This window comes from Symphalangus syndactylus, chromosome 14, assembly GCF_028878055.3.
Source record: "Symphalangus syndactylus isolate Jambi chromosome 14, NHGRI_mSymSyn1-v2.1_pri, whole genome shotgun sequence".
Lineage (NCBI taxonomy): Eukaryota > Metazoa > Chordata > Mammalia > Primates > Hylobatidae > Symphalangus > Symphalangus syndactylus.
Window position 1 is genome coordinate 114,445,818 of NC_072436.2, and position 13,005 is coordinate 114,458,822.

Sequence of the window (13,005 nt, forward strand, 5' to 3'; positions counted from 1 at the left end):
GTTCTCTAGGGAAGGGGTCAGCCACAAAAAGGCAATAGTTACACAACTTTGTAACAAACCCACATCCTGTATCTACGTGTATTTTGGAGGAAACACCAAGGCCTTAGGTTATCATTATTGCAAAGGAAAATGCTACAGTTATCATAATTTACTGAAAAAAAAAAAAAAATCCCAACAGTTTGCTGTAAAACTGTGTAACTTCTTGTTACAATCTTCTCCAATGGGGCAGCACCCACAACTATACACATTAAAGTGAAGTTTAATGTCCAATAGTTTAATTCCTTTAACTCCCAAGAGTTCCCAGAACTGGTCAAACATCATTATCTCCATTAATCATTATTCAGAGGAAATTCAAATAGCCCAGAACATCAACTACTGACTGAGGACATGATTAGGCAACACTGAATGAATAGCTTTAGAAAAAAGCAGACAAAATGGAAAAGGCAGCTGTCCAACAGCTCAGGCATTCTCCAGGGCTGTGAGAGGTATACTCAAGCCTTTTTTTTTTTTTTTTTTTTGAGATGGAGTTTCCCTCTTGTTGCAGGGAAAGGGAAACAGTGGAGTGCAATGGCACAGTCTGAGCTCACTGCAACCTCTGCCTCCCGGGTTCAAGCGATTCTCCTGCCTCAGCCTCCTGAGTAGCTGGGATACAGGCATGCACCACCACACCCGGCTACATTTTTTTTTTTTTTTTTTTTGAGACAGAGTTTCGCTCTTGTTGCCGAGGCTGGCATGCAATGGCGTGATCTCCGCTCACCGCAACCTCCGCCTCCCGGGTTCAAGAAGTTCTCCTGCCTCAGCCTCCCGAGTAGCTGGGATGACAGGCATACACCACCACGCCCGGCTAATTTTTTTTTTTTTTTTTTTGAGACAGAGTCTCGCTCTGTCTCCCAGGCTGGTGTTCTCGGCTCACTGCTGCAACCTCCGCCTCCCGAGGTCACACCATTCTCCCACCTCAGCCTCCCGAGTAGCTAGGACTACAGGCACCCACCACCACGACCGGCTAATTTTTTGTATTTTTAGTGGAGATGGGGTTTCACCATTCACAGGATGGTCTCGATCTCCTGACCTCGTGATCCACCCGCCTCGGCCTCCCAACGTGCTGGGATTACAGATGTGAGCCACTGCGCCCGGCAATTTTGTATTTTTAGTAGACATGGGGTTTCTCCATGTTGGTCAGGCTGGTCTCGAACTCCCAACCTCAGGTGATCCGCCCACCTCAGCTCCCCATAGTGCTGGGATTACAGGTGTGAGCCACTGCGCCCGACTACGCCTGGCTAATTTTGTAGTTTTAGAGGTCAGGCTGGTCTCAAACTCCTGATCTCAGGTGATCCTCCCACCTAGGCTTCCCAAAGTGCTGGGATTACAGGCGTGAGCCACTGTGCTCAACCTTTTTTTTTTTTTTTTTTTTTTTTTTGAGACAGGGTCTTGCTGTGTTGCTCAGGCTGAAGTGCAGTGGCTCAATCATAGCTCACTGCAGCCTCAACTCCTGGGCTCAGGTGATACTTCGGACTTAGCCTCTCTAGCAGCTGGGACTAGAGGCATTCACTACCATGTCTAGCTAATTTAAAAATTTTTTTGTAGAGACAGGGTCTCACTATGTTGCCCAGGTTGCTCTCGAACTCCTGGGCTCAAGCAATCTCTCTTTGGCCTCCCAAGGTACTGGGATTACAGGCGTGGGCCACCATGCCCAGCCTCAAGCCTTTTTTCAAACAAAACCCTACACGAATGGCCAATACATAAAGGAAATAAGTGAGCTTCCATACTTAAAATGAGAAGGGAAAGAGAAAGGAGGGCCAAAAGGGACTGAGCTCAGCTCCTCATTCCCCTCAGGACCTTGAGCTTGGCCTAGTTTGCTCAGCTGTGGTCTAGGAGACATAAGATATTCAATTAAACATTTGCTGGCTACCATTTCCCACTACCTGTGCTATGTGACCAGTGGCTCTGGGCACGGTCTCTTATCTTAGGCCTGTATGTCCAAATCAGCAGTGGGAAGCTGGGCCTGGATTAGTCACTGTTCCCAGACCTGACCTGCCCAGAGCTTTCTGGCTGCCGGGCCAGAGCTCCCTCTACTGTTTCACACATCATTTCCAGTTGCCCACTAGCTCCTCGAAAACTTCATGACCTTCCAAAAAACCAAGTAGTTTCTGTGTCTTCAACTCACCTCATCCCCAGCATTGGTACTGAGCTCTAACCCTGTGTTAGGGACAGGCACATACTCTAATCAGCTGTCCTTGACTAAAGGCAGGCCTTGAGCTTCAAACACTTCTGCCTCACCCACACTAGCCAGTTAAGTTGCTGTGGCCTCAGCAGTCCTCTCCGAGGAACCAGATTAGACTACTGCCTACACATGGGGACACGCTGTCCTTTGGACAAGTGCTCAGGCAAGTCCCTTGACAGTTAGTGTTTGGTAAAAGGCTGTTTGTTTACAAAGGAGTGTCCTAGAGTTTCTGTCTTTAATCTACTCAAATACTTCCTTTTTTGAACACAATTTGTGTTTGAAGACACAAACTGAGAGATGTGTACTTCTGAAGATGGGAAGAAAGGGTATTTGTCAGAACAATCCTTATCCTTTTTTGGTTGCAAATCCCTTTCAGAATCAGAGCAAGGCTTCACATTCTCTCTCCAAGACAATCGTACAGTTTAAAAATGGTGGCTGAAGCCTGTAATCCCAGCACTTTGGGAGGCCGAGGCGGGTGGATCACCTGAAGTCAGCAGTTCGAGACCAGCCTGGCCAACATGGTGAAACCTCGTCTCTACTAAAAACGCAAAAATTAGCTGGGCGTGGTGGCAGGTGCCTTAATCCCAGCTACCTGGAAGGCAGAGGCAGGAGAATTGTTTGAACCTGGGAGGCAGAGGTTGCAGTGAACCGAGATCGAGCCATTGCACTCAAGCCCGGGGGACAAGAGCGAGACTTCTCTCAAAAACAAAAACAAAAATAAAAACAAAAACAAAAACAAAAAAATCAATCCCTGTTCTAAAAGGAGTCTATCAGTGACATTCTCTTTTTATGGGTAAAGTTTTCAGCAAGACGCTGAGTGCTCTAAGAAGGGGTTCTTCTTTCTTTGGCCTCCTTCCTTCTCTTCTCTTCCTACTCTGTCCTAGTGGGTTCAGTACAAGTTCTCCCGTTTTCTCCATTTCTCTGCTCTTTAACTTCCCTGGCCTCTCAAAACTCTCATAAACCTTACAAAGTGATTTTACTGTTTTGTGTCTTCCCAAAGTTACTACCAGCTCCTAGTAAACAAAGACTATGCTTGGTTTGTTGTTGTATTTGCACATCCCCTCAGTGCGAATACTCTGCACACCTTAGAAGCTCAATACAGTACAGTCAGCCCTCCATATCCATGGGCTCTGCATCTGTGGATTCAACCAACCTCAGATTAAAAATATTCAGAAAAAGGCCTGACATGGTGGCTCACGCCTGTAATCATAGCACTTTGGGAGGTGGAGGTGGGTATATCACTTAAGGTCAGGAATTGGAGATCAGCCTGGCCAACACTGTGAAACCCCGGAATCTGCTAAAAATATAAAAATTAGCTGGGGGTTGTGGTAGGCACCTGTAATCCCAGCTACTCGGGAGGCTAAGGCAAGAGAATCGCTTGAACCCAGGAGGTGGAGGTTGCAGTGAGCCAAGACTGCGCCACTGCACTCCAGCCTAGGTGACAGAGTGAGATGCCATCTCAATCAACCAATCAATCTTCAGGGAAAAAAAAAAAAACAGATGGCTACATATGTACTACACATGTACAGATTTTTTTTCTTGTCATGATTACCTAAATGATATAGTATAACAACTATTTAGATAGCACTGTATTAGGTATTATAAATACAGATGATTTAAAGAATACAGAAGATATGCATAGGTTATATGCAAATTCAATACACCATTTTATATAAGAAACTTAAGCTGGGCACAGTGGCTCATGCCTGTAATACCAGCACTTTGTGAGGCCGTGGCAGGAGGATCACCTGAAGTCAGGAGTTCGAGACCAGCCTGGCCAATGTGGTGAAACCTCGTCTCTACTAAAAATACAACAATTAGCCAGGCGTGGTGGTGCACACCTGTAATCCCAGCTACTCGGGAGGCTGAGGCAGGAGAATCTTTTGAACCCGGGATGCGGAGACTGCAGTGAGCCGAAATCGTACCACTGCACTCCAGCCTGGGTGACAGTGCAAGACTCAGTCTCAAAAAAAAAAAAAAGAAAAGAAACTTGAGCATCCTGACTCTTGGTATCCTTGAGGGGTCCTGGAACTAATCTACACAGATACTGAGGGATGACTATATATACTTGTCAAATGGCCTCATATTACTGTTTCTTGATCCTTCTACCTTTAGGCATTTGGACTTGAATGTGTTGCCTCCTTTAAAATTTGGTCATATGAGGCTGGGCGCAGTGGCTCACGCCTGTAATCCCAGCACTTTAGGAGGCCGAGGTGGGTGGATCATGAGGTCAGGAGATCCAGACCATCCTGGCTAACAGGGTGAAACCCCGTCTCTACTAAAAATACAAAAAATTAGCCGGGCGTGGTGGCGGGAGCCTGTAGTCCCAGCTACTTGGGAGGCTGAGGCAGGAGAATGGCGTGAACCTGGGAGGCAGAACTTGCAGTGAGCCGAGATCGCACCACTGCACTTCAGCCTGGGCGACAGAGCAAGACTGTCTCAAAAAAAAGAAAAAAAAAATTTGGGCATATGCACAGGTGTGATACTGTAATTTATAAGAAGATACAGAGATAAATTTGAGGCTGGATGCAGCGGCTCACGCCTGTAATCTCAGCACTTCAGGAAGCTGAGGTGGGCAGATCACTTGAGGTCAGGAGTTCAAGACCAGCCTGGTTAATATGGTGAAACCCCGTCTCTACTAAAAATACAAAAATTAGCCAGGTATAGTGGTGCACACCTGTAGTCCCACCTACTCAGGAGGCTGAGGCAGGAGAATCGCTTGAATCCAGGAAGCGGAGGTTGCAGTAAGCCGAGATAGCGCCATTGCACTCCAGCCTGGGTGTCGCAGCAAGACTCCATCTCAAAACACAAACAAATAAAAAGATTTATAGATATATTTGATCTGCACCCTAGGTTCCTGGCACAAAGCTCCTAAAACCTTTGTAGATGGGGACACTAGGAGAATCTTTCATTCTAATATTGGTCTTTAACTCCAGTTCCTGACACAGGGCTCCTAAAACTTTTGTAATTTTCTAAATCCTTTGGAATTTCCTGGGTAATAGGAGCATCTTTTATTGTAAGTAAGTAACTCTTGGTGGGCTCCTAGATGGGGGCTGATTGCCTAGGGAACCAACCATGTGATTAGAGGGTGGGAACTTTCAGCCCTACCCCCTTAACCTCAGGCTAGGGGAGAAGGTCTAAAGGTTGAGTTGATTCACCAGTGGCCAATAATGTATTCAATTATGCCTTTGTAATGAAGCCTCCATAAGCACACACACACATACGTACACACACACACACACACACACACATACATACACCAGGGTTTGCATTAGCTTCAGGACAGCTGAACACACGAAAGTTCTACAGAGGGCGTAGAAGCTCCATGCCCCTTCCTACATGCCTCACCCTACACTTCTCTTCCACCTGGCTATTCATCTGTATCCTTTTTTTTTCTTCCAGCCAGGCTGGATGGAGTGCGGTGGCGTGATCTCAATTCACTGCAACATCTGCCCCCAGGGTCCAGGCGATTTTCCTGCCTCAGCCTCCCTAGTGGCTGTGACTACAGGCATGCACGACCACGCCTGCCTAATTTTTTTGTATTTTTAGTAGAGATGGGGTTTCACCACGTTGGTCAGGCTGGTCTCAAACTCCTGATCTCAGGTGATCTGCCCTCCTTGGCCTCCCAAAGTGCTGAGATTACAGGCATGAACCAGCATGCCGAGCCATCTGTATCCTTCTTAATATCCTTTAGAATAAATTGGTAAAGTGTTTTCCTGAGTTCTGTGAACCACTCTAGCAGATTAATCAAACTTGAGGAGGGATTGTAGCTGGCAGGTCAGAAGTATAGATGACAATTTACTACTTGTGACTAGTGCCTCAAGTTGGGACAGTTTTGTGGGCCTGAGCCCTCAACCAGTGGGATCTGACGCTATCTCCAGACAGAGAGTGTCAGAATTTAACTGACTTAGAGGACATCCCACTGGTGTGTCTCCTAGAGAATTGCTTGGTGTATGGGGAAACAACTCCCATATATCTGCTATCAGAAGTGTTATGTTGAGTGACTGTGGGAACAGAGTAGAAAAAACACTTTGGGTATTTTTGCCTCCCTCAAATAACTAGAAGAGCCACAAGCAAAGACAGAAAAGCATAACCTACAGCAGCTAGTTTCTCAGCACAGCACATTTTTCCCCTTCTGGGTCCACTTGCGTTTTTATAAACACAAAAAGTCTTACAAAGCAGGACAAATATGACACTGAGCACAGACATTTGAAAATTTTGCTGAGATTGACAAATAATCAAGTATATGGTAAAGGAATGGAGTTTTTAAAGTTATTTTCTAATTAGTGGCCTGCCTGCTATTACCAAGCAGACCAAAGGGCTGACTTTCCCTGTCAAAAAGAAGGGAGTAAAGGTTTAATGACTTCCAGGTAGAAGTCAGAGGACCACCCAGGCCACACTTCACCAAGTTTGCTTTTTCATCTGCCTTCAAACACCACTATCCACACTCAGCTTTGCTCATTTATTCTTTCCCTTCTCCCTCCTGCCCTCCTCCAGACTGCCACAAAGATAGTTCAAGGTGACAACGGCTCCTCTGCAGCAGCACATAGTGGTCTTGCCAGAGACAACAGCAGATCAAGTAACTACTGAAGATGATGGCTACACTTGGACAGATGATATTACATTATCATTGACAAACATTTATCACCCTCTTGAGTACTGTGACTACAAAAAAAGATAAGATCTCGTTCTGCACGTCAAGTACCTTTCAATCTAGAGAGTTATGTGGAAAAATAAAGATAACATAAGGTGTACCATTCTATAAATATTAATTGTGCAATACAGACAACTGTGCTAAAGATAGAGCTTTATGTTCCCAACTTTCCAGAACAATTCTGATTTCAAATATCCTGTTCCACTCAATTCTTTCAGTACACCTGTATGCTCAGACAATGACATGTGTTTGGCATAAAAGTTATGATCATCACAGCTACTTATGAGGCCAGCCAGTCAACTAGATTAACTAAAATCAGGATGGCATTATAATGCCAGATTTTTTTTTTTTTTTGAGATGGAGTCTCGCTCTGTCTCCCAGGCTGGAGCGCAGTGGCGTGATCTCTGCTCACTGCAAGCTCCGCCTCCCGGGTTCCCGCCATCCTCCTGCCTCAGCCTCCGAGTAGCTGGGACTACAGGCTCCCGCCACCACGCCCAGCTAATTTTTTTTCTATTTTTTAGTAGAGACAGGGTTTCACCGTGTTAGCCAGGATGGTCTCGATCTCCTGACCTCGTGATCCGCCCGCCTCTGCCTCCCAAAGTGCTGGGATTACAGGTGTGAGACACCGTGCCAGGACCAGATTGTTTTAATCACACTAGTAACTTCTTGCAGCCTTAGCACAGTGCTTTAATAGTAGGCCCTCTATCTCAGACACATAAACATGAGCAAAACAAAAGATACTAGGCCTGGCCTGGCCCAGTGGCTCACGCCTGTAATCCCAACACTTTGGGAGGCTGAGGTAGGTGGATCACCTGATGTCAGGAGTTTGAGACCAGCCTCGCTAACATGGTGAAACCCCGTCTCTACTAAAAATATAAAAAATTAGTCAGGAGTGGTGGCAGACGCTATAATCCCAGCTTCTCCAGAGGCTAAGGCAGGAGAATCGCTTAAACCTGGGAAGTGCAAGTTGCAGTGAACCAAGATCACACCACTGCACTCCAGCCTGGGTGACAAGAGTGAAACACTGTCTCAAAAAAAAAAAAAAAAAAAAAAATAGTAGGCCCTTAGCCGGGCACAATCGCTCACACCTGTAATCTCAGCAGTTTGGGAGGCCAAGGTGGGTGGACCACTTGAGGTCAGGAGTTCGAGACCAGCCTGGCCAACATGGTGAAACCCCGTCTCTACTAAAAACACAAAAATTAACTGGCATGGTGGCACACACCTGTAATCCCAGCTACTAAGGAGGCTGAGGAAGGAGAATCACTTGAACCCAGGAGGCAGAGGTTGCAGTGTGCCGAGACGGCGCCACTGCACTCCAGCCCTGGCGACAGAGCAAGACTCTGTACAAGGAAAAAAAAAAAAAGGCCAGGCGCTGTGGCTCATGCATGTAATACCAGCACTTTGGGAGGCTGAGGAGGGTGGTTCGCTTGAGATCAGGGGCTGGAGACCAGCCTGGCCCACATGGCAAAACCCCATCTCTACCAAAAATACAAAAATTAGCCAGGCATGGTGGTGCATGCCTGTAGTCCCAGTTACTTGGAAGGCTGAGGCAAGAGAACTGCTTGAACCCCAGAGGCAGAGATTGCAGTGAGCTCAGATCAGATCACTGTACTCCAGCCTGGGTGAGAGAGCTAGACTCTGTCTCAAAAAAATAAAAAATAAAAAAGCCAAGCACAGTGGCTCATGCCTATAACCCCAGCACTTTGGGAGGCAGAGGCAGACGGATCACCTGAGGTCAGGAGTAGGAGACCAGCCTGGCCAACATAGTGAAATTTCATCTCTACTGAAAATACAAAAATTAGCCAGGCATGGTGGCCTAGGCCTGTAATCCCAGCTACTCAGGAGACTGAGGCTGGAGAATCGCTTGAACCCAGGAGGCGGAGGTTGCAGTGAGCAGAGATTGTGCCACCACACCCCAGCCTGGGTGACAGAGCAAGACTCTGTCTCAAAAAAAAAAAAAAAATAGAACAAGAAAAAGGCAGGCTGGGTACAAGACACCGGTCTGTTATGCCATTCTTCGCCACAGCCTTTTTAAAGTTATTGAGAACTATGACAGTAATTAGGCCTATAATACTCCCGGGAAGGAAACGAATCTATTTGTGAAACAAAAATTATTTTTTTCCCTAAGCTGAGTGAAGAGAATATCCACTTCGTTGGCCTCTGACATACACACTGACAGCACAGTTCACCACACAACAATCACCTCTTCTGGTGTCCCTTTCCCCAGGTATTCTATTCGCTTATTGCTCTATCATCCCTGCCAATCCACTCTCTCCTCTTTCCAGCCTGTGCCTTAGACAAGGACCCCAAACAAGGATCACCTGTGAAACTCCAAAAACAGATTCCTAGTCATAATCCCAATTTTACCAAAAAACAAGGGTTTGGAAACCCCTTAGATCAACAAGCAGCATCCAAAGACACCAAAAACTTAGGCTCATCAAGTCTTAACTTCCTGCCTCAGCCTCCCAAGTAGCTGAGATTACAGGTATGTGCTAGCATCCCACTTACTGTTCACTCTAATAGAATTTTTTTTTTCTTTGAGATGAAGTTCTGCTCTTGTCGCCCAGGCTGGAGTGCAATGGCACGATCTTGGCTCACTGAAACCTCTGCCTCCCAGGTTCAAGCAATTCTCTTTGCTCAGCCTCCCGAGTAGACGGGATTACGGGCTACTTTTTGCAAGGCTAATTTTTGTATTTTTAGTAGAGACAGGGTTTCACCATGTTAGCCAGGCTAGTCTCGAAATTGCAAGGCTAATTTTTGTATTTTTAATAGAGAAGGGGTTTCACCATGTTAGCCAGGCTGGTCTCGAACTCCTGACCTCAGGTGATCCACCCGCCTCGGCCTCCCAAAGTGCTGGGATTACAGGCTTGAGCCACCGCACCCAGTCTAGATCAAGTTTTTCATCTCTTTCCTCTCCAAGGAGTTAGAAGCTGAATTTCAAATTTTACACTGAAATATACAATTCTAATTTTCTTTTTCTTTTTTTTTTTGAGATGCAGTTTTGCTGTTGTTGCCAGGCTGGAATGCAGTGGCATGATTTCGGCTCACCACAACCTCCGCCTCGCAGGTTCAAGAGATTTTCCTGCCGGGCGCGGTGGCTCACACTTGTAATCCCAGCACTTCGGGAGGCTGAGGCGGGCGGATCACGAGGTCAGGAGATCGAGACCACGGTGAAACTCCGTCTCTACTAAAAAATACAAAAAAAAAAAAAAAAATTAGCCGGGCGTTGTGGCGCGCGCCTGTAGTCCCAGCTACTCGGAGAGGCTGAGGCAGGAGAATGGCGTGAACCCAGGAGGCAGAGTTTGCAGTGAGCCGAGATTGCGCCACTGCACTCCAGCCTGGGCGACAGAGCGAGACTCCGTCTCAAAAAAAAAAAAAAAAAAAGATTCTCCTGCCTCAGCCTCCCAAGTAGCTCGGATTACACGCATGAGCCACCACGCCCAGCTAATTTTTGTATTATCTTTTTTTTTTCTTAGTAGAGATGGGGTTTCTCCATGTTGGTTAGGCTGGTCTCTATCTCCCGACCTCAGGCGATCTGCCCATCTCGGCCTCCCAAAGTGCTGGGATTACAGGCATGAGCCACTGCACCGGGCCCACGATTCTAATTTTCAAAGATATCTTCCTCCTGGAGGAGTGATATTCCAGTTTTGGGTGCAATCCTGATGTAGAGCCCAACTGTCCTGTAAAGAGAGTCAGCTGTTAAAAGGAAACCAAAAAATCAAGGTAGCTCTAGCTGCCCAATTTTACAAGTTTTCAACAGATTTGATGACGGGTGAACTAAAGGCGGTCAATGCTTTATTGTGTGTAACTCATTGGCACTGGCATTTCTAGAGTTGCTCATGTTCCCCCTTTTGGTGACTCATAGCATTTCAACATATTGCCACAGCCAAGGAAAAAAGGAAATCAAGTCAGACAATGGAGGAATCACAGGATTTCCCTCTTCGCATCCCCAGTTAGATGAGGTCATTCAATGAGTGTGTGTGTTTCCAAGGCTCAACAAATTCCCACACCCTCACCAGTGTTTAAAGCTAAATGTTTTATCTGATAACTTTTTCTACTTTCACCAAGTAAGCTTATATATGTCTTAACTGTGAACTCCTGATAAGCACAAATTTTGTCTTGTGACATTTATTTTTTTCTTTTTTCAGACAGGGTCTCACTCTGTCACCCAGGCTGGAGTGCAGTGATATGATCTCAGCTCACTGCAACCTCCACTTCCTGGGCTCAAGTGATCCTCCAACCTCAACCTCCCCAGTAGCTGGGATTACAGACACGCGCCACACCGCCCGTTTAACTTTTTTGTATTTTTAGTAGAGACGGGGTTTCACCATGTTGGCCAGGCTGATCTCGAACTCCTGACCTCAGGTGATCTGCCTGCGTCGGCCTCTCAAAGTGCTAGGATTACAAGCGTGAGCCACCCTGCCCAGCCTAAGCTGAGTCTTAACACTGACCTCGTTTTACACGTGGAAAAATCATCAACTCGCAAGGCTTTGCAAGGGGCTGAGAGGAGAGGGCTTCCTCCAGTGGAAAGTATTATGCAGTGCTTTTTTTTTCTTTTCTTTTTTTTTTTGAGACGGAGTCTCGCTCTGTCGCCCAGGCTGGAGTGCAGTGGCGCAATCTCGGCTCACTGCAAGCTCTGCCTCCCGGATTCACGCCATTCTCCTGCCTCAGCCTCTCCGAGTAGCTGGGACTACAGGCGCCCGCCACCACGCCTGGCTAATTTTTTTGTATTTTTAGTAGAAACGGGGTTTCACCGTAGTCTCGATCTCCTGACGTCGTGATCCGCCCGCCTCGGCCTCCCGAAGTGCTGGGATTACAAGCGTGAGCCACCGCGCCCGGCTTTTTTTTTTTTTTTTTTTTTTTGAGATGGAGTCTCGCTCTGTCGCCCAGGCTCTGCCTCCCAGGTTCAAGGGATTCCCGCTTCAGACTCCCGAGTAGCTGGGATTACAGGCACGTGCTACCACATCAGGCTAATTTTGTATTTTTAGTAGGGACGGAGTTTCACCATGTTGACCAGGCTGGTCTCGAATTCCTGACTGCAAGTGATCTGCCTACCTCGGCCTCCCAAAGTGCTGGGATTACAGGAGTGAGCCACTGCAGACCGGCCAGCGTTTCTTTTTTCAATCACACTCCACCTTGTCTGGTTTATAGCGGCATCAACAAAACACAGTATGTAAGGATGGACAGCCACAGGCCACAACAACTGGCTCATCAGAAGCGATTTTTTTTTTTTTTTTGGATGGAGTCTTGCTCTGTCGCCCAGGCTGGAGTGCAATGGCGTGATCTCGGCTCACTGCAACCTCCGCCTCCCAGGTTCAAGCGATTCTCCTGCCTCAGCCTCCTGAGTAGCTGGAGCTACAGGCTCACGTTACCATGCCCGGCTGATTTTTGTATTTTTAGTAGAGACGGGGTTTCACCATATTGGCCAGGCTGGTCTCGGACTCCTGACCTCAAGCAATCCGCCGGCCCCGGCCTCCCAAAGTGCTGGAATTACAGGCGTGAGCCACCGCCCCGGCCCAGACGCGATTTAAATGGCATGACACAGGCAGGCGTCGTGCAAAGACTGCAAGAAGGTCCCGGCAGCTTTTGCAGGGCAATTAATGCACCCAGAGCACTGCGCTCAGAAGGTAACAGGTAAACCCGCGTCCAGACTAACCGGCTGCCCCCACACTTGATCCCTCCCAGTCCGACTCTGCTCCAAGGCGTACCAGGATTCACTCGTGAAGTCACGACACCCACTCAAGGGGCACTTCCTAGAGATAAGGGCACTAGAGGAAGGGCAGAGCCCCGGTCAATGCCAACAGCCCGGGAAACAGCCAAGCCGGGCTCCAATCTCTGCCGGCATCCCCTGTCTGCACCGCAGACGCCCCCAGCTACGACTCCGGGGGTCACCTCGCCCAGCTACGACTCCGGGGGTCACCTCGCCCAGCACAGCCGTGACGCTGGGAGGGGGTGGGCCCAACGGGGACGCCAAAGACAGCCGCTTAGGCCTCCCCGCGCCCCCGGGGAGACGACCTCTGGAGAGCGGCGTCCGGGGTTTCGCCCTCCCCCGACAGCCCCTCCACGCCCGTCTTCGTCCTTCTGCCCGGTCTCACCCAGCTTCCGGCCGCCCCCGGCCGGGTCTCCCCTC

The 13,005-nt window shown here is 47.9% G+C and overlaps 1 protein-coding gene across 2 annotated transcripts in view; it reads right to left on the reverse strand.

The window, feature by feature from the left end:
- HMOX2 (heme oxygenase 2) overlaps positions 1 to 13,005 on the reverse strand; it is a 42,327-nt gene that overhangs the window by 22,327 nt on the left and 6,995 nt on the right. The gene's annotated exons all lie outside the window — the stretch shown is intronic.